This window comes from Papilio xuthus, unplaced genomic scaffold, assembly GCF_000836235.2.
Source record: "Papilio xuthus unplaced genomic scaffold, Pxut_1.1 DF826938.1, whole genome shotgun sequence".
In the NCBI taxonomy this organism is placed as follows: domain Eukaryota; kingdom Metazoa; phylum Arthropoda; class Insecta; order Lepidoptera; family Papilionidae; genus Papilio; species Papilio xuthus.
The window spans coordinates 2,859,103-2,878,241 of record NW_013531711.1 but is presented as its reverse complement, the minus strand read 5'-3'; the positions used below and the strand labels follow the sequence as shown (position 1 = coordinate 2,878,241).

Genomic DNA, 19,139 nt, shown 5'->3' with positions numbered 1-19,139 from the left:
TTTAACGAGTTTTAATGTACATTTGTCTAATTCAATGGAAATTAAATGGTTTTCCTGTTAATAACACGATTTAACGTATGAAATCGTGTTTCAAAACAATAAAAATAGTAACAAGCTAAAGGGCAAATATTTTGCAATTACTAAGAACTAAGTTATATAAACTAGAACAAAAAAGGGTCTTGACAGACAGACGGGCGGACAACCAAGAGAAAAGTCAAAGTTATTTCCTTTCGAGGTACGGAACCCTAAAAAGATATTTGAACTAGATATTATAAATTTTCTATGTTGGTACTTCTACTAGTTCTAGTAGAAGCACATAAAATGATATGTATTATTTGTACATAAGATATTGAAAATTCGTAGATAGTAAATCTGTTTACAATGTTGCCGAAATCCATAATAAGGTCACACGTGTTCATTATCGACCGAACTAAATTTAGGTAACTGTCGGGCTGTCAGGCAGTCCATGTTGCCAGGCTTGCAACCAATTTATATTAATATCTGAAACCGATTAATTTTACGGTAATAGAAAAAAGCCTCTAGCCCAAGTGTAGCAGATAGAGCTGCGAGCGACAGCTAGTCAATTACAATTGACTTCACGCCAGAACTATATCTATGGTTTAATCACGAAATATCTATTATTTCAAATCTTCTCTACTACACTATTGTTAGTTACTGTACTTACTATTAGAGCGACAATTCATCATCCCCACCGAGGCGCTCGGAGCCTACCCTAAGTTAGGGTGATTAGGCCATAGTCAACCACGCTGGCCAAGTGCGGGTTGGTTGACTTCACACATATCTTTGAATTTCTTCTCAGATATGTGCAGGTTGCATCACGATGTATTCCTTCACCGTAAGAACGTCGGTTAAATGTACATATGTAAATCGGAAATCGAAAAACATATTGGTACATGGCGGGATTCGAACCCAGCACTGCAGATTGCAAGTCAAGTGCTTGAACCCTGAGCCACTGACGCTCTGTTTTACAATGACGACGACGAGCGACAATTACTTATGGTAATATTTTAGTCGACATCGTGTTCCATTAGCTAGGCGCGACCCACCACGCCTTAACGCTGGCCAGCAATATTATTCTATCATAATCTCAATATTCATAAAATATAAGCAAAAGCAAAACTGTCAGGATAAAGGTAGACATCATTTATCAAATGAAATATTCGAATGCGTAGTGTTCTCGGAACCCGAATGTGTCGTGCCTAAGTAACGTAATTTATGACTAAAAAGGTTACCAGTGTTAGTAAGGGATATATTTTGTAAAACAATATGATATATAATTTTAGGTATCTCAATAAATAAATATTAACTTGTAAAATATAAAGAAACAGATAACAAAACTCTTTAATAATTAAATAACTTAAAACTTTCGTCGGCTAGTGCAAAGCGTGACGTGATCTCAAATCCAGCCCAGTAATTACCCCGAAGAAGGATCCCTGACGTATCTGAAAGTAATCGGTGCTGACACCGGATTAACTAAGTAATAACAGCCGTTTTTAATTAGTTATTTAGTTTAACAAAAGATAAGTAGCCAGTTCCTCACTAAGAACTAAATTTATTTCATAAAAATAATTGCTGCTCACAGCCATTAAATGGTTACTATCAGAATCCTATATTGTACTACTGAAGGGCTTCCTTTAATGTCTTAGTATGGATATAAAACTCCAACGAATCAAATATATCACTGTAAAATAATAAAATAAACAAATAATTTACATTTAAAACTATCCGTCACCTTGTTTAAAATAGTGTCACAAACAAGCAATGTTTGAATAGAGCGAGTAATTACGTTCACCGAAACATATGCGGTTGGTAACTGTATCGCGTAGGAAGCTAATTGAATTTGTAATGCGAAACGAGTAGAGTGCCGCTTCTGAGGGCTTAGCCTTCAACGCTTTGAGTTGTTCTCTAATTGCAATACACAAGTACGATACCAATTCTATTTATAACTATTTCACTTGAATAATATTACCTTTGTGTTCATACGAGCGTCAAAATTAGCTATTAATTTATGCTTATCATAACCATCAGCTCACTATACGTCACCACCAAGGGGCTCGGAGCCTACGCTAAGTTAGGAGTTACTTATATTGACCAATGACGATAAATAACAAAGCCTGCAAACGAACATCTATTCTCGAATGGGTTCGATCGGTGCAATATCACTACCCGACGACCAGAGAAGACAGATATAAAGTCGAAGTATTTGAATAGTAGATAGTAATTCATTGTGCGAATTGAATTAAATATTATCAATCATTATTGATAAAATTAGCGCTGTTTTAAAATATCTGAATACAGAATAAACCTCAATTCAGTACGGTACGTCATGTCCGTTGGATCCAGGAAACCTATTGAAATCTGTTAACAATTTACGCAGCCTCACACGCGAGCGTAATCTACGTGACAATGGCCTTTATTATCTTATCGTCTTCATGCTTCAGTTCATTTGAATTTCAGACTATATTACGAAGATTTTCTATATTATGTGAACTCAAATATAAATGTTTAAAGCTTGAATTTTAATGATCTGATATTATAATGCCGCAAAGAGTAATAAATGTTTTTCTTTCTCTTTCTTACTTTGCATCACTATAGTAAGATTATCAGTGTCTGAAAATCACCATACATGGGTGAAGTATTCAACCATGAAACGTTGCTTTATGGATATCCGAAAATCTATTTTCAAATTTAACAATGAGTGCAAAAAAGTTAAAATTACGCAGAAAACAAAAAAAAAAACATAAACTGATATAAAAACGGCTGAACACTCACGCATATTCGTCCGGTTTTATATCAGTTTATTATAATGTCTCAAGAAAGTTTGAATAATAAAAAAAAACATTTAATTATTTGGTAAAAAAGTCTCCATTTTGTTTCCAAATGTTATAAGTGCTGCAAAAGATATGTAACAGTGTAAATAGTATTGCCTGCAGAATTTTTATCCATTAGCCTTTGTTCTAAAAAAGTTGTCAACAACAGACAGGTCGTGAAATTGACAGTGCAAATAAAAGGTACAAAAATAGCGCCATTAGAAAATAAAGAAGTATTACGAGGGACGCTAATGTAGCGTCATCTCTTTGAAATTGACAAAAGGTATAAGTTTGTGTAATTAAAAACACTTTTAAGGCAGTATTTTATACTTTTACTGCTAGAAGTACTAAATACAGATCGCTTTTTTGCAAATAATTAAATGAATAGTAAATTTTGATTTTAATAACCTCGAGAAAATTAAAAAAAATATATTTAGTAATCGTCAGCTTAAATACTTATTTATGTATGTCCCATGCAGGGCTCGGAGCCTACCCTAAGTTAGTGGTGACTAGGCCATTGTCAACCACGCAGCCACATTATGGGTAGAATCCACACATATCTTTCAATTTCTTCGCAGATTTCCTTTACCGTAAGAATGTCAAATTGTACAGATGAAGTTCGATAATCAAAAGAAATATTGCTACATGACGGGGAATCGAACTTGGACATGTATACTTCGGCACGGTTCTGTCAAGCGCTTTGTTTTTATCAATGAAACATATTAGAATACCGAAAAACTCGCTTGAATCAATAACAAAGCGTCGTAGTAGTCGAGATTATATTACTAATATTAATTCAAGATACTCATATTTGGCATTTCCCAAGGAATCTGATTTTCAATTTTCTGTAAATTTTCGAAATAATAAAATACCTTTTCAATGTTGAGCGAAATAAATTAATTCCTAGAATTTATATCAGCAAATACTATGTTTAAAAATGAAATAATATTGCAGAAAACAATTCGATGTTGGGAATTTTATATAAAATGTATAAATTATTGAAAAATTACATACGTTTCGATATTAAAATGTTATCATTATTCAAAAAATTATTATTAAATTATTTTATTATATAAATAAATCGAAACCATTTAAATAAATATTAAATAATATTCTTTTTTATTCTTTTTACGTATTTGACTGAGCGTATAAAGTTTCATCACTAGAATTGTGGTATTTTATTGAAACGTTTTTTACGTAAAATGTTTTTGTTACTCTCTTAATATAAACGAAAGCTGTGAGTTTTCGGATTCCATAGAGAATATACAAAAGGACAAGGACCCTCTTCAACACACAAGAAAATGACAAGAACTTCCGCTCTAACCATTTTGTATCAACTCGGGGGAAAACGAAAGGGATATACACATTTCTATTTTACGTTTAACACAAATAAACCTTTTAGTATTCAAGTGAAGATAGATTTCTACTAAAAGTATATTAGAATACTTACTAGATTTAAATCCGTTCGTCTTTAATTAGAATCTGAAACAAATAAAAATTAATTAGTTATTGCAAATGTTATTTTATTAAATTAAAATAATTTATAACAAATCTTAGCAATCAGACATAATCAATGAAATAGTGTAATTTATTTTATTTTGTAAAATTAATGTTGTTAAAAGCGCTTCCAGAAAAGATAGGTTAAGGATAAGTACTGACTTATGGTTACATGGCTTCATTGGAATCTAATAATCGATGATTCTCGAAGAAAGTCAAATATATTCAAGAAGCATATGTGTGCAGTATGACCTACACCTATATGTGCGTGTTAACAGAAAACTTTTATTCGTATCTTCTAAAAATAATATTTATTGTTGCTATTAATACTTAAATACAATGCTCATATCAAAGACGATATTACTAAAAACAACTCATATAATATTTAAGCAAAGTTGTATACTAAAATATTTGCTCAGATTGTTCTATTTAAATGAATTACATTATGTATTTTATTTACGATCATTTATCCTATAGTATGATACAGTCCGTAAGAAACTCTTTTATTCAAGATTTTCAATAACCTCAGTAAAGAGCATTGTTTGGGATCCCTTGGGACTAAATTCAATATGGATCACAAATCACCCGAGAACTTTAGCGACCGCATCTTTTTGTTGTCCCTAGTTGAGTTTGTTTGATTAGGTATCTATAAGGGATGATTTATTAATTCTATCTTGATATATTTCGTATTTGATTTAAACCAAGTCGTCTCAAATAAAATTGTTATTTTATAATTTACTAGCTATCTCCCGCGACTACGTTCATGTAGACATAAAAAACAAAAACATATGTGTTCTTCCAGACTATGTTCTATATGTGTGCCAAATTTTATCAAAATTCGTTAAAGCGTTCCGAAGATATCTTCAAACAAAAATCCATCCATCTATCTAAACATTCGCATTTAAAATATTAGGAGGAAGTGTAACTTGTAGGAGAATGTTGACAATAGTAAAAATGAGCTCTATATATTTTTTTAATGGCTAATAGTACCCTTTGTTTAGTACATCACCGTATGAATAATTTAGTATTTTTACTTGCCTGAACTGAAGCAATTGCTTCGTTTATTTTATTGCAGGTTTGAGATGCAGCAATTTTCTTTAGTATGTATTAACTTGTTGCTAGGTCCCCGAGAGAGAGCGTCTCGACTTCTGCTATTACTCAGTCGGAGTTTAGTATTCTAACTCAAGAATACCCGAGAGTGCTAAATAGTTTTAGAGGCAAAAGGAAAGTATCGCGTAAATATTTGAGTGATTAAGACTTATTTTATTTATTTTAATTTTTTTTAATAACTGGAAAACTATATTGATAATAATAGTTTTCTCTAGACTCTGTGTACCAAATTTGATTAAAATCGGTGTAGTAGTTTTTGCGTACAAAAAGGACAGACGGACAGATAGACAGAGTTACTTTCGCATTTATAACATTAAATAATCAGGATTAATTTAATAACAGGTTAGACTAGTTTCGTAAAATTTAATTAAAAGTTGATAATAACACGCATTTAACATATTACGTAGCACTTTTTGCTAATAAAATTTTAATTTCTATCAAGTTTACGCCTTTAAGAAGATTGTCGAAATTACGAGGCAATGCTTTGAAATTTCAGAAGCCTAATTAAGTACCTGTTGTCCCTCAAACTTACGTTTCAACATTCCCACTCAGCATCTCATGTTGAAAGCATCAAAGAACCTTCTGATCTGTCTCATTTCAGTTACTTCGTCCTTTGAAAACTTTGGTATCTTGAAGATTTACGCAAAAATATTTTTTAATATTAACCATAAAATATATTATTTTATAAAAGTAAATTACGTTCAACATTATTAGACTACGGAATAGTATTTAATAAAACGCTAACTTCTTCGATATGTTCAGTGGATTGCTTAACATTTCCACAATATTTTAGAAATCTGCTCTAAGGGAAGCGATCATTTAGGGTCTCTGAGTACGGAAATTGGTATACAGTTCACAAACTACGTCTTTTAATCTGACAATAGCAAAAATACACTGTAGAAATATAAAATGACTAAGTAGCCATCTAAAGGAAAGTGGTTTTAAATCTTCTTAGCTACCCTGACAAATACAATTTACCTTTGGCATATATGTGTAGTGAACCAAATGCATTGGTAAGAGCTTACACGTTTATTGATTTACTTCTCGAACGTTAATGCTTTTCTACTCTGTCTTGTAATATTAATATTTGAGTCGAACAAAGCTCTTTATTTATAGATAAGTTTAGTGGACTGCCTGTTGCTTGCGGCTCCGTCTGCACACATAAGGTATTTTCAACAAACCCGAAATAAATATTTGAATTTAAAAGTGTAGCAACTCCGTTCACGAGAAATTATTATAAGAAAAGCATAATTCGTAGGCTATGTCCTTTATACTAAGCTTATCTATTCCAAATTTCATTAAGACCCATTGAGCCGTTCTGGAGATACCTTTTACAAACATCCGTCCATCCATTCATTATATTGTTAGATATAATAATACAGTAAGCAATAAATTATTATTATTTTTATGATCTTGCAAAAGAGTAGAGTGGAGTTCCCTAAACATCAACCCTTGTATACAATACTGAGTTTTAATATAGTTCCTTATTTTATAAAATAATGTCTTTCATAAAAACAACTTTCTTTCAAGTTTAACCCTTTTGCGTCATTTAAAGCAGTAAATATACTGGCAACCGGGTTCTTGTTTGCCATTAGGGAATGGTATATTAAGTAACTTTTTTTTTATTTTCTTCTTATTTTGAAAGTCTGATCCTAACATAGTATGCTATGTTTTATATTAGAAACTATGTAATTTAATACTTCTCAATATATAACATAATATATAGTACAAAATGAATAGTACATTTCCTAGTTTAGAATACTTCTAAGAATTTACTAAATACTTCGGATTAGTCTGGAATTATTTAGGAATGCTATTTAAACTTTTTTGTATATAATTTTATTCCTTAATTGTATATAGTATCAGTTCAGTATCTTTATCTTAGTTATTATAAAAAAAAATAATGATCAATTGGTAGTCGAGAAGATTATCAAGCTTCTTGCTTAATCGAGAGTTAGTTAATTGATCGTCGCTGAAAGGATAATATGTCAGTTTATTACGACTGTTAATGTTCACATTAATTAACCTTAGACACGACACTCTATATTAACCGTTTGTGGTTTGTGGAATGTATAATTAAAGTCAATAGTACGAGATATTCTACCGTGTATGTACCGAAACGTACAAAAATTCAAGTTACATAGCCATATAAGAGTATTTTCAGCATGTCCGTAGCATTCGAAACTGGTTTCAAGATAAATTTTTGAAGTACTCATTTCTAATTATACTAATTACATAAAGTATTCGTATTTGTATAATTTTGTAAGAAATATTATATAAATAAAATATTTGAACAAACTATTCAAGTGCCCTTTTTTTGTTTTTGAGCAGTTTGAAATCTTCAAGCGCCAACTTTCATAATTTAACAAAGTTTGTTTGGAGTACATTCAGATGATCAAAGGCGTACCGCGCTAATTTCGAAACAATTTAGTAAATTAAAATTATACTACAGTAAGTAAGGTTATGTATATAATATTTTAAATATAGAAACCATGATGTTTTTTTACATAACAAATGCCAGTTACTGCTAACGTAAATAAAGAAAAGAAAGTAGAATAGCACCTGCACATTTTATTTTCCATAGCAGTTATCCTTATTTTACTAATATTACATTGTCAATGTTTGGATGGATAGATGGATGGATATTTATTAGAAGGTATCTCAAGAATAGCTGTATGCAACTTATTGAAATTTGGCATAGATATAGAATATAGTCTGGAACACATAGGCTACTAATTAAGTTTTTTTACTCCGCGCGGACGGAGTCGCGGGAGATATCTAGTAGTAAACTAAGTAGAAATATGATATCGTTTTAAGTTTCCGCTTGACTTCACTCTATAAAGTAATTAAACTTTTCGAAGCGATATTTGAAAAGTATAAGGCGAATGAGCTCTTAGCGTTCATGTGCGCTCCAGTCAAGTACAGTTTTTACGTAGCAAGTAAAAGCTACGTTTCACATTTACCGCAAATTCAAGGCCGCCTACACTCATATGGTTTTTCCTTTTAGCTTTATTTGGGTCAATTGTTACTATCACTTTATGTAGAAGATGACTTTTTTTGTTTCAGGCTGGCTACTTAACATCAATCCATACCAAAATATTAGTAGATTTAATGAAACTGCACATTAAGAATTTCTTAAACCACTTAGTTTATTTCAGAATCTAAACGTTAAAGTGTTCAATGAATTAAAACACTATGGCGTCAGATACATGGTAAGTACCAAGGTTACGTAGTTGTGTCGTAGAAGTAGCACATAGGTGGCGTAGAGATGGCCTAACAAAAGCGTAGCATTCGCGTAGTAGCCTGTCTACAAACTATAGTTAAGAAATATTTTTAGATTTTTTCTTTGATTCTTATTAAGACTATTAGTGGGAAGGCAAGGACTCGTATTAAAAATCGTACTAAAAAGGGATACGTATATTACCTGTGTCATTGTTTTCTAACATGTATATCCATTCGTACTACAATACATATTTTTTTGTTAAGGTATAATATCCTTCACCAAAATACACGTATCATTTGTTTGCACATGTCTATGACGTATACAAGAGATCTTATTATCAATGCTATTATAGTCAAAGATGTCTTATGTAATAGGATCTATTCACTATAGTAATTAGTAATATCTGCACATGTTATCTGCGCGTTGAAATGTTACTAATTAACTTGATTCGAGGTCGGTTTACGTGCTCACAATGGTGTAATCAGAGATCACGTAGCAAATTCCAATGGGTAATTATAAAGAGTATAACTAAGTGTTTGTGAATAAATTTAAGTAGTGTTTTTAAGTAATTTAAGTTTTTAGTTAGTCAACGACACAAATGAATTAAAAAATACATTTAAGACTAGCTGACGGCTACTCTGTCAGCTCAAATTAAAAAAAAAAACTTAATTGCCTATGTGTTTTTCCTGACCATGCTCTACTCTACAGCTATGCCAAATTTCAACGAGATCCATGTACACGTTCTGGAGATCTCAAAATATCCATCTATCCAAACATTCTAATTTATATTATTAGTAAGATTGATACTTTCTTAAAGGTAAATATAAATTAATCAATAAAATTTTCTTGCATATCTATCTAGTTTTTTAACTTAAGTGATTAATGAAATTATATTTTTTTTAGTATATATTCACACGATATAGTCAATAAGTAAATGCTTATTAAGATTTGTATTGCGGCTTTGAATAGTTTCTACGGCAAATCATTCAACGTAATTAGCCGATGGTTGGAATGAATGGCCTCCACAGCTTTAGAACCCACAAAGATATACACTGTTTCGGAAGCGTCTTTTGAATTTCCCTCTAAATTTATATCAGGATTTTGATTGGTGACTTTAAATTTTGGTTTATACAAAGTAAATTTCTCAATAACATTATTTGTAGGAGTCGAATATCATTAACGAAATAATAGAAAAAACGATATTTAATAACATTCGTAAGAAACGGTATTCTTACTACAATTAAGCTGTTTGAATTCGCGATATTTTAGCTAAATAGCTTCATACAAAGGTTATAACAGTTAAAACCAAGAATGTTTAAAGTTATAAAACGATATTTGCTTATTTGTAATATAAAAGAATTAACTATATTATAGTCTGAAGCAGTGTTAGTTGCTGCATGAAATCGGCTCGATCGATGCAATACCAAGATCACACAGAAGACAGACGACAAAAGGACAAAAAATCTGCGATTTGTTTGATGAATGAGTGTGCTGGAGAAGTGTGCTTTAATACATTTTAACAATTTGATGTAGGTATAATTCGAATAACTAACTGTTAAATTGTATGAATATTTAAGCGTCGTTGACGCAACGTTATTAACTAGTCAGTAACTAATATTGAATAATCCCACTGTGCAAGTTGTATTAAATCGTCTGGGGTACGAAAATTTAATACAGGTTGAAACTGTTTATTATTTCAGTACTTTGATTTTTAAATGACAGGACCCGTGAAAACTATTCTGCCAAATAAAAATCAATAATAAGTTCGCAATTTGCTTCCTTGTGTCCTCATTTTACGTATGTGTTCATAAAGAAGTGAGTGTTAGCATGATACAATAAGTGTGATTGTTTTATATACTTTACGTTTGCGAAAACTAGCAGAATTTACTTAGTAGAAGGGCAGAACAATGCCTAGTCCGTTTCTGAATACTCAAAGTTCCGTTTCAGTGTGGTGTACTAGCGGATCAAGAGATATTATTTGTAGCTGACGACGGTAGCTTTTGATAGGAAGCGGTCTGCGGCCATATTTGGTTAACTTAAGTGCTTTCACGTGTACAAACATTTAGAAATTTTCAATATTTTACAAGAGCATCGGTAGCGCAGTCGTAAAGCGCTTGGCTGGACCACAAATGGTCCAGGTTCGTCCCCCGCCATTTACAAATGGCTCTCTCAATTTCTAAATTTACATTTACTTGACGTTCTTATGGTGAATGAAAAATTCCTAATGCAAACTGCATTAGCTACGCAGAAATTGAAAAGATATGAGTGAAGTCAACTAACTTGTTTATCAAAGAAAAATATATTTCCGAAGTTATTACGACCTAAATAAATTCCGACTTATATGCTCTAAATCCCATATGAACTCCGTTTATTAGTAAAAACAAAATTAAATTCACTATTTTCAATTTTCTTTCCCTTACATTTCTTATGAAGTTGACAAATTACTTTTCGGTCCTATTTTTTACTAGTTTGTTAACCTTCGTAACGAACAAACAAATAACTAAATCAAAGTAAACAAATAAATCAAAACAATATTGCGATACAATCAATCCCATATTTGTTTAAAAGAAAGAAAATTTCACGATATTCCCTTACATTTGTCGATTTCATTTCTAATATAATGAAATATCGTGAACTTGAAATGTATTTTGAAATAAAAGCTATAAAACCAATTCAATCTTATTAAGAAATACGTTGTTTTTTACTTCTTACTTATCTTACTAATATTATAAATGCGAATGTTTAGATGGAGGGATGTTTATTTAAAAATATCTCCAGAAAAGCTGGCTGAATCATAATGAAATTTGGCATACATATAAAACTGCCTGGATGTACACATAGGCGACAATAATATTTTTTTTAATTCAGCACTGACGGAGTCGCGGGCAATCGTTAGTTACCCATAAACTGCTTAATGCAAATGAGAAGTTGCATGTTTAAATATGGAGTAGTACTATAAAACTCTGTTTCTTAGTAAACATTACTTGAACAAGATGAGATAGCTCGACAGATACAATTAGACGGGCAACACGCGAAACCTTTTTCAGGCTTTGAAAATACCAAAGAATATTTGATTACAAGAGTAATTCAATACGAAAGCAAAAATAATTTCTGCCTTGAATTCAAAATACTTTATACAATTCTCTTTGTTTAACTTTACACTAATTTATTATCCAATACTCAGGATCTAAATTTTAATAAAGTGTAAGGTAATATATCTTTGTTACCAAACAAAAAAAAATAAATAGCAAAAGTCTATGGTATCCCGTAAATATTCTAAAAACATAATACACGACCTGATAAAAAACAGCACCACGAAATAAAAATAATCAAGATAATTTACCCAAAAAAAAGCGACCTAAAAACTATGTTGTCATTAGACTGACTGTAGTTGCAGTTTTTTTATTTCTACTTTACTGGCATAAATTAAAAAGTTGACGCAACCAATTCGAAATTCAAAAATTATTTATAAATTCGTCGAGTTAAGTTTTATTTTTAAAATAAATATTTACTTTTACTCCTGCTTTTGCCAGTACCTAAGTAAAGTAGCTATCAGTACGTCTTGAGATTGATTTCGAAGCCAACTACGCTTTAAATTTTTATTTATTTATTTGGTTCATCAACAAAAGAACATATGTTCTTATATACTTTATATAATATATATACATATGTTCTTATATATTTTTGGCACTATTACAAAAGGTTTCAGGCAACATGTAATTTCACTTACAGACAAACACAACATGTATAAAGTATTGGTGCATAAACAATAAAAAATAGAACAAAATAATATGTAAATAAAGTAAATTACAAACAATATTAAACAAAAAAAAACAGAATTTAATGAGTAGGTATTTAAACGAATTGTAAATTAAACCACATTTAAAAGCGTGTATACAAAAATATACATACTTTAGCAATTTACATTTAGCAAACTTTACACATACATAAATGCTTTAAAAACTCACATCCACTCTCTATAATCTTTAGTGTCTGCAATCGAAAATACAGGTTTTTATATAAGAGAAAAAATGAGTACTAAAAAATTTTGATACATAAACAATTAAATCTAATGAGGCACTATGTTTAGACAATGTCATCATTATCTCAACACAGTCCTTGTAAGAACTTTTACTTGACTCAAGTGAACTTTTACATACATAAATAATTTTAAATAAACAGTACATCTACATTAAAAAAGCTGAATAAAACTCTGAATGCTATCTCTACTAAGGTCCAAATTCAAATGAGATTTATAACTTAGAAGTGAAATATGTATAATCAAAATATAATAATCGTTCTGATTATTTATAAATAAGCTAAACAAGTCTTTTCAATCTTTACTTAAATAAGAAGATAAGATAATCAAAGTAGCTTTAGAATGACGGAAAGAATAAGTTGGAAATTCTTATTCAGTTCCCTCTGTTAGCAGTTAAATCAAACTGCAGTCTTAAGATTTACCCTAATGCTTTAACTCCGACACGTTTGGTTTTATTCACTTAAAGGAATTCCGTTTTTCTTGGTCTAAAGTGAAATCTGTTAATTACTAAAAAGCCAAAGTAACGTCAGAAATTCCGTGAACTCTAAAGACTTTCCGAAAATGGATTTAACAAAATAATTCTCTGTCTCCGCATCCTTCTCTGTCGATTATACGAGTATATAGGTAGGCAACGCATCTGCATTTGCGGATGTCTATGGGTGACGGTCGCTTCGCTGTTTCAGCGATTTCGGGTGGCCGCTCGCTTGTTTGCCACCGTATAACATTAAAAAAAGAATTTTGCCAGCTGATTCTGTGTTATTTTAATATCTTATCAATTTTGTGAATTCCATTTGAGATCGCGATATCAAAATTTAAGTTCAACATTTCAACTTCAAAATAAAATTTGTTTATATTTTATTTTATCTGATAAATTTAAAACTTTGTACTGAAAACTTCGGGTAAAGGAAATTATCTTATTTGAAATTCACCGGTTGAGTTATCGATGGCACCGAAAAGAATTTGTTTTTTGAATTGAAAAAAAAAACCCATGCAGACTAAACTTGAGAGTTATCGATCATCAGAAGATGCTTCAATATTATGTGTCATATCTAAAACCAACTTTAATAGGTAATTTAAAGTTCTTAATCCTTCTTTTGATATTGCCCAAGAAGCTATGAACCTAGTTTGGTTTTGAATAATCTAACTTATTGAAGGCTTACAGAGTACATGAACCTCGATGAGGGATTTCATGCAATTTTAAGTGTGTAATAAATTCAAAAGTTATTGACTGATAAAAATTATACACATTCGTATACTAAAGTTGGACTTAAGATTTTCAACTAAACTAATAATCATCATCACCTCACAATACGTGCCCACCGAGGGGTCGGAGCCTACCCTAAGTTAAGGGTGATTAGGCCATAGTAAACTAAGCTGGCCAAGTGCGGGTTAGTTAACTTCACACATATCTTTGAATTTCTTCTCAGATATGTGCGGGTTGCATCACGATGTTTTCTTTCACCGTATGAACGTGGAATAAATGTACATATGTAAATCTGAAAACGAAAAACACATTGGTACATGGCGGGATTCGAAACAAGGACCTGCAGATTGCAAGTCAATTGCTTGACCCCTGAGCCACCGACGCTCTTATTTTGAAGTCTGAAGAGTACTTTACTTACTTTAAATATCTAATAAAAATCAATGCATTACGATAATGATTCTTAGATTTAGAATTGGAAAATTTAATCTAGGGAACATATACATAGTCTTGGTTCAACGATCTTTCAAAACGACAGCGAACGATTTTATTAAAATGAAAAATAGCTGACGGTGTCAGTTCGCTGTTTATTTCCAATAAAGCTTTTAAAATATTAATACCCTTTTAAGTCTTAAGTGACATTTTAAATTACCGAATTAACATGAACCATCTGCTCCTTTGGTAAGCGAAAAGTAATTAGGGCTTTTAATTAAATAAATACATTCCACATGGGACGTGTTTGCTTGGGGACAAAACCACGCGTGTCTGTTTCTCGCAATCTAAGAGAACACGTTGCTCAAACACGACGCCTCTCACAATATTTGATCTACAGAAGATATTATGCGCTTATTTATATAGCTCGAAAACCGAAGTCGTCTTGTACACGTGATTTTATATTGGCAACGACATTCACAGGATTTTATCGATAAATAAAGTTGTACTGTTCACCTCTGCGCACTTATATCGCAATAGATGGCTGTAGGAATAGAAGAAACAGTCACGTCACGTAGAAATGAGTGCTAAATCTCCTTGTATTAATGGAAAACTTAACAACCAGCCAGTAGTAACAGTTAAATGGCCTTGAGATTTCTATGACGTCACAAAATATCAGCGTGATCAAGCAGTATTTCTTCTTCATCTCATTTGTTGCGCAGTCAATTTTCTTCTTGGTCTTCAACAAAAAGAATGTCATGTTTGCTTTGACTTTAAAAAAATCATAAAGACTTTCCTGCAAACATTGCAGGAAATTAATTCTGATTTACTTTGTAAAAGTTGTTGGAAGTAGGTTGTAGTCATGGACTTTATAGATTCTTGTTTGAAGTTAACACATTCATTTCCTTTACTTAAATGTCAGTGCACTCGTTTGAATGAAATTGAAGAAAATATTTGCATACGGAGATATTAATATTTTCATTATTATATGAGCTTTAAGCAAATAAATTCTTAAACTAACATTTTAAAATACCATAATATTTCTTGACAAACGATACGTTATTAAATCGTTTTACTGTGGTTAATCTTTTGGATTCTCTTGCTTAGTTTTGTCTAGTTTTTTCTTGCTGTAAAGTAGTATTGTTTTTAAAGAGTGACGTGGCATACGATTCGAATTCTTCGCCGGAATCATATAGGAGTATATTCAATGTATTATTATGAGGACAAAGGCTTTAATTTAGTTCCTGCTTCGATGTACCAATATCATAAGGTGTAATTAAATATTCCTTAGTAAAATTAAATAAATTTATAACTGTATTTCATCCACTAGTTGATGGAAAATTGGAATGGAAAATTGTGTTGAATAACAACATAGTTTTCCATCGTTATAATATTTTATCGCTATACGGTTATTGCTTTCGAAAGCAATAAGTAGCGGACAAAGAATTATGAGATAGCCGCGTAAGTTATATGAGTTTATGACTATATTATTTTAAGTTTTCTTTTATATTCATGTAACTATACGGTTTAAGAAATCTTTATTACGTTGAAATGTACAACAATTCTCTTACTTAAGGGTCTATGTTATTATACATTAATATTTTAATGTAGTAAGTGGTAGAATTTATACACAAACAAATTGAAGTGACAAGGATATGTTACACTAGATGTGGCATGGGAATAATAACTATTATTTTGTAATCAATAGAATTTTTTTTCAATAATATTTTAGAAATATTCCAATGGCTATAATCGATAGATTAGAGATTAGATTAGAGACATGCCACATCTAGAGTAACATATCCTTGTCACTTCAATTAGTTTGTGTATAAATTCTATCACTTAATAATAATAATAATGTAACATAGACCCTTAAGTAAGAGAATTGTTTATCACCTAGGATAGGTTCCGGTTTAATTCAACAGTAAACATAAATTTCTCCACATCATTCAATAATAAAAGTGATATAAATAATAAAGTTGTGAGCGCTTGTGGCGAAAGTTTGATCAGACTTGCATTCCCACAGCGAGAACTTCTTATCATGTACGTATTATTTGCAAGTTGAAACAGGATTTATGCTACTGTCCTCATGTCACTAGCATGTATTAAACTAATGCCATAAATAATAAATTTATAATTAATCTAATTACTTTAAAGTTGTTGTAAGATCACGAAGCGTTGTTATCTAATTTAGATTTGTGTATAAACTTGTAAGAAGTTTGTTATGATAGATAATAATAATTATTATCTCACGTTCATTGGCATGTCATTTTAAGATAATAAACTATTTGTTTGAAGATTAGCCCGGGACAAGGAACTGTGGAACGGTCTAGGGGAGGCCTATGTCGAAGGACATGCCGCCAAAGCAGCTGGAAGCTAAAAATAAATCTATAATTCTATTTTTTTCTGTTAAAAAACTAGTTTAAGTAATGTAAAAAGAAAAAAAATTGGTCAGCGAATAAAGGCTTATCTTATCTTATCTTAAACTATTTGTTGCATAGGATAAGTATAGAAGTATTGTTATAATAATAGATTTTATTTTACTTGTTATTAAATTAGCTAATTCTCTGAATGATTGCCGTCCAAGCCGTTAAGTAATCTCGCTTGAAATCTTAAGTGAATGTTCAAATAAAAATCTATGTACAAAAAACTTTATTTTATTTAACTTGGGACGTTAAATAAAATCAGTACAATATAAATAAAGTTGTCGTTATATCGTTGTACGACGTGTTGTTGTAAGAAATAAAGCGAAATAGTTGTCTCAATAAAGGAATGTTTAGACGGAGCAACAGATTGCGATGACCTGCCTCCCTAGTCGCTACCCTACTCCCGGCTTATCCCTCAGGGCTCCATCAAATCGATATAAATGAACGATAATCGTCGCGTAAAATCTGTTACTGACTACGATCGATTATGCCAGACAACTTTTATGGGCTGTCGTTTATTAAGGATTAAGTTTAGAAACTCGATTATGGTTTTGCTTACAATTAGAATATCTTATTTTTTAAATTATAAGTTATTGAAGTAAAATTAACAGTAATTCTAAGTAGTAATATAAGGTGATATATTACTGGCCAAATTGAAAATGATTTGGTTATTTTTACTTGTCTAATTTTTTTAAATCTAATTTTCTGATTGGTTTGATTTAATCTTTAAAATAAATCTTTAGAAGTTTGAATTGTACATTCTAAGGATTAGACTAACGGAGTTAAGATCCAAAACGGCTTTATGCGAGTTTTTAAAGTGTTCGAAACTGCGGAACTGTGTCGTAGGCAGTTTCCATTACGCATTTTAAATGCGGTAATCTTCTTTAATGAGTACCATTTAAGACACCTCGGAAATACTGAGTAGGGAAAACATTTCTACTAATTAAACATTTTGAAATACTAAATTATATAAGTAACATATTTGTTACTTAAAATTAAATTTATAAAATGTGTTTACTAATTTCAATAAGTAGGCAAAGCCTAATTTTATGATGCACAAAGTCTTAGTATGTAGGAGCTTCATAGAATTGTACTCGTTTATTTATAGATAGTATAGGAACAAAATAAATAAAACTGTACCGGGTATAGAGTCTGTTTAAATGTCATATTGTGGTATAACGTGGGTGTTCTTTGTACGCTACAAAAGGTCAAGATGTATTTTAAAATGTTCTCTTAAATTATCTCTTAGAATATAATAAATAATCCTATCATCTTACTAATATTATAAATGCGAATGTTTCAATTGATGGATAGATGGATGTTTGAAGGCATCTCCAGAAGGGATAATCCGATATCTATGAAATTTAGCATAGATGTAGAACATAGTCTGGAAGAACACATATTACTAAACGGGTATTTTTTTTAAATAAGCGGACGGAGTCACGGTCGACAGCTAGTATATTAGAGCGAATGTTTGGACGGATGGAGGGATAAATGGATAGATAGTTGTTTATTTGATGCTATCTCCAGAACGGCTCAACGGACCTTAATAAAATTTGGCATAGATGTAGAACAAAGTCTGGAAGAATACATAGGTTATTAATTAAATTTTTTTTTATTTCCTCGGGGAAGGTGTCGCAGGCGACAGCTAGTAACAGTATAAAAAAAGTAAAAGACGCTTATTATTATAGAAATGCAAGTACTATAATAAAAAGCTACTACAATATTAATGCGACGGGCTCGAAAGTAAATCCGCGATCAGTGTGGACAGACTTACTGAATACCAATTAGGCCGAGTGATCCATTCAATCAATCTCAATCTATGACAGGAGTTTTAATGCCAAGTCATTAAAACTATTAAAATTATAGGTACGGATTGCAGATTTATTAAGCCTCGTAACAAGGTCATTTTATTCGTATTAACCCATTATGATTTAAAGTCATTAGTGATATAATTCACCTTTTCTCTTTGTATCTTTTATGCATTTCTATGAATCATCAATTCAATAGTTACAGGAAAAAAAAATCTTTTATACTAATTTCATCTTCATGCCTTCTATCTCTGACAATATTTCGCACATTCATGTCTAAAACTCGTTCTTACACATCTATACAAATAATACAATTAGAGCGTGTGTATGTAATATTGAAATAAACTAAAATATATTTTTTTAATCTTTGTCTGTCTCCTATCTGTATGATATTGCTGGCCCGATTTTGCCGGCACTTTGACGGAAAGTTAACTCATACATATGGGCATATTAAAGGCTATTTATTTTTACTGAGGTTTTGTCGCTGGATAATGCCTTTAAAAAAACCCCGTCACTATACTTTTAACTTGATTGCTACCATATTAAGTTGCTGAAAACAATATTTTTAG

At 31.0% G+C, this 19,139-nt stretch overlaps 1 protein-coding gene across 1 annotated transcript in view; it reads right to left on the bottom strand.

Annotated features, from left to right (window-relative positions):
• Positions 1 to 19,139, bottom strand: part of rsh (Rap GTPase activating protein radish) — a 92,078-nt gene that overhangs the window by 52,210 nt on the left and 20,729 nt on the right. The window contains exon 2 of the mRNA XM_013317401.1: positions 4,282 to 4,313. The gene's annotated coding sequence lies outside the window, so the exon portion shown is untranslated. The remainder of the gene's footprint in view (positions 1 to 4,281; positions 4,314 to 19,139) is intronic.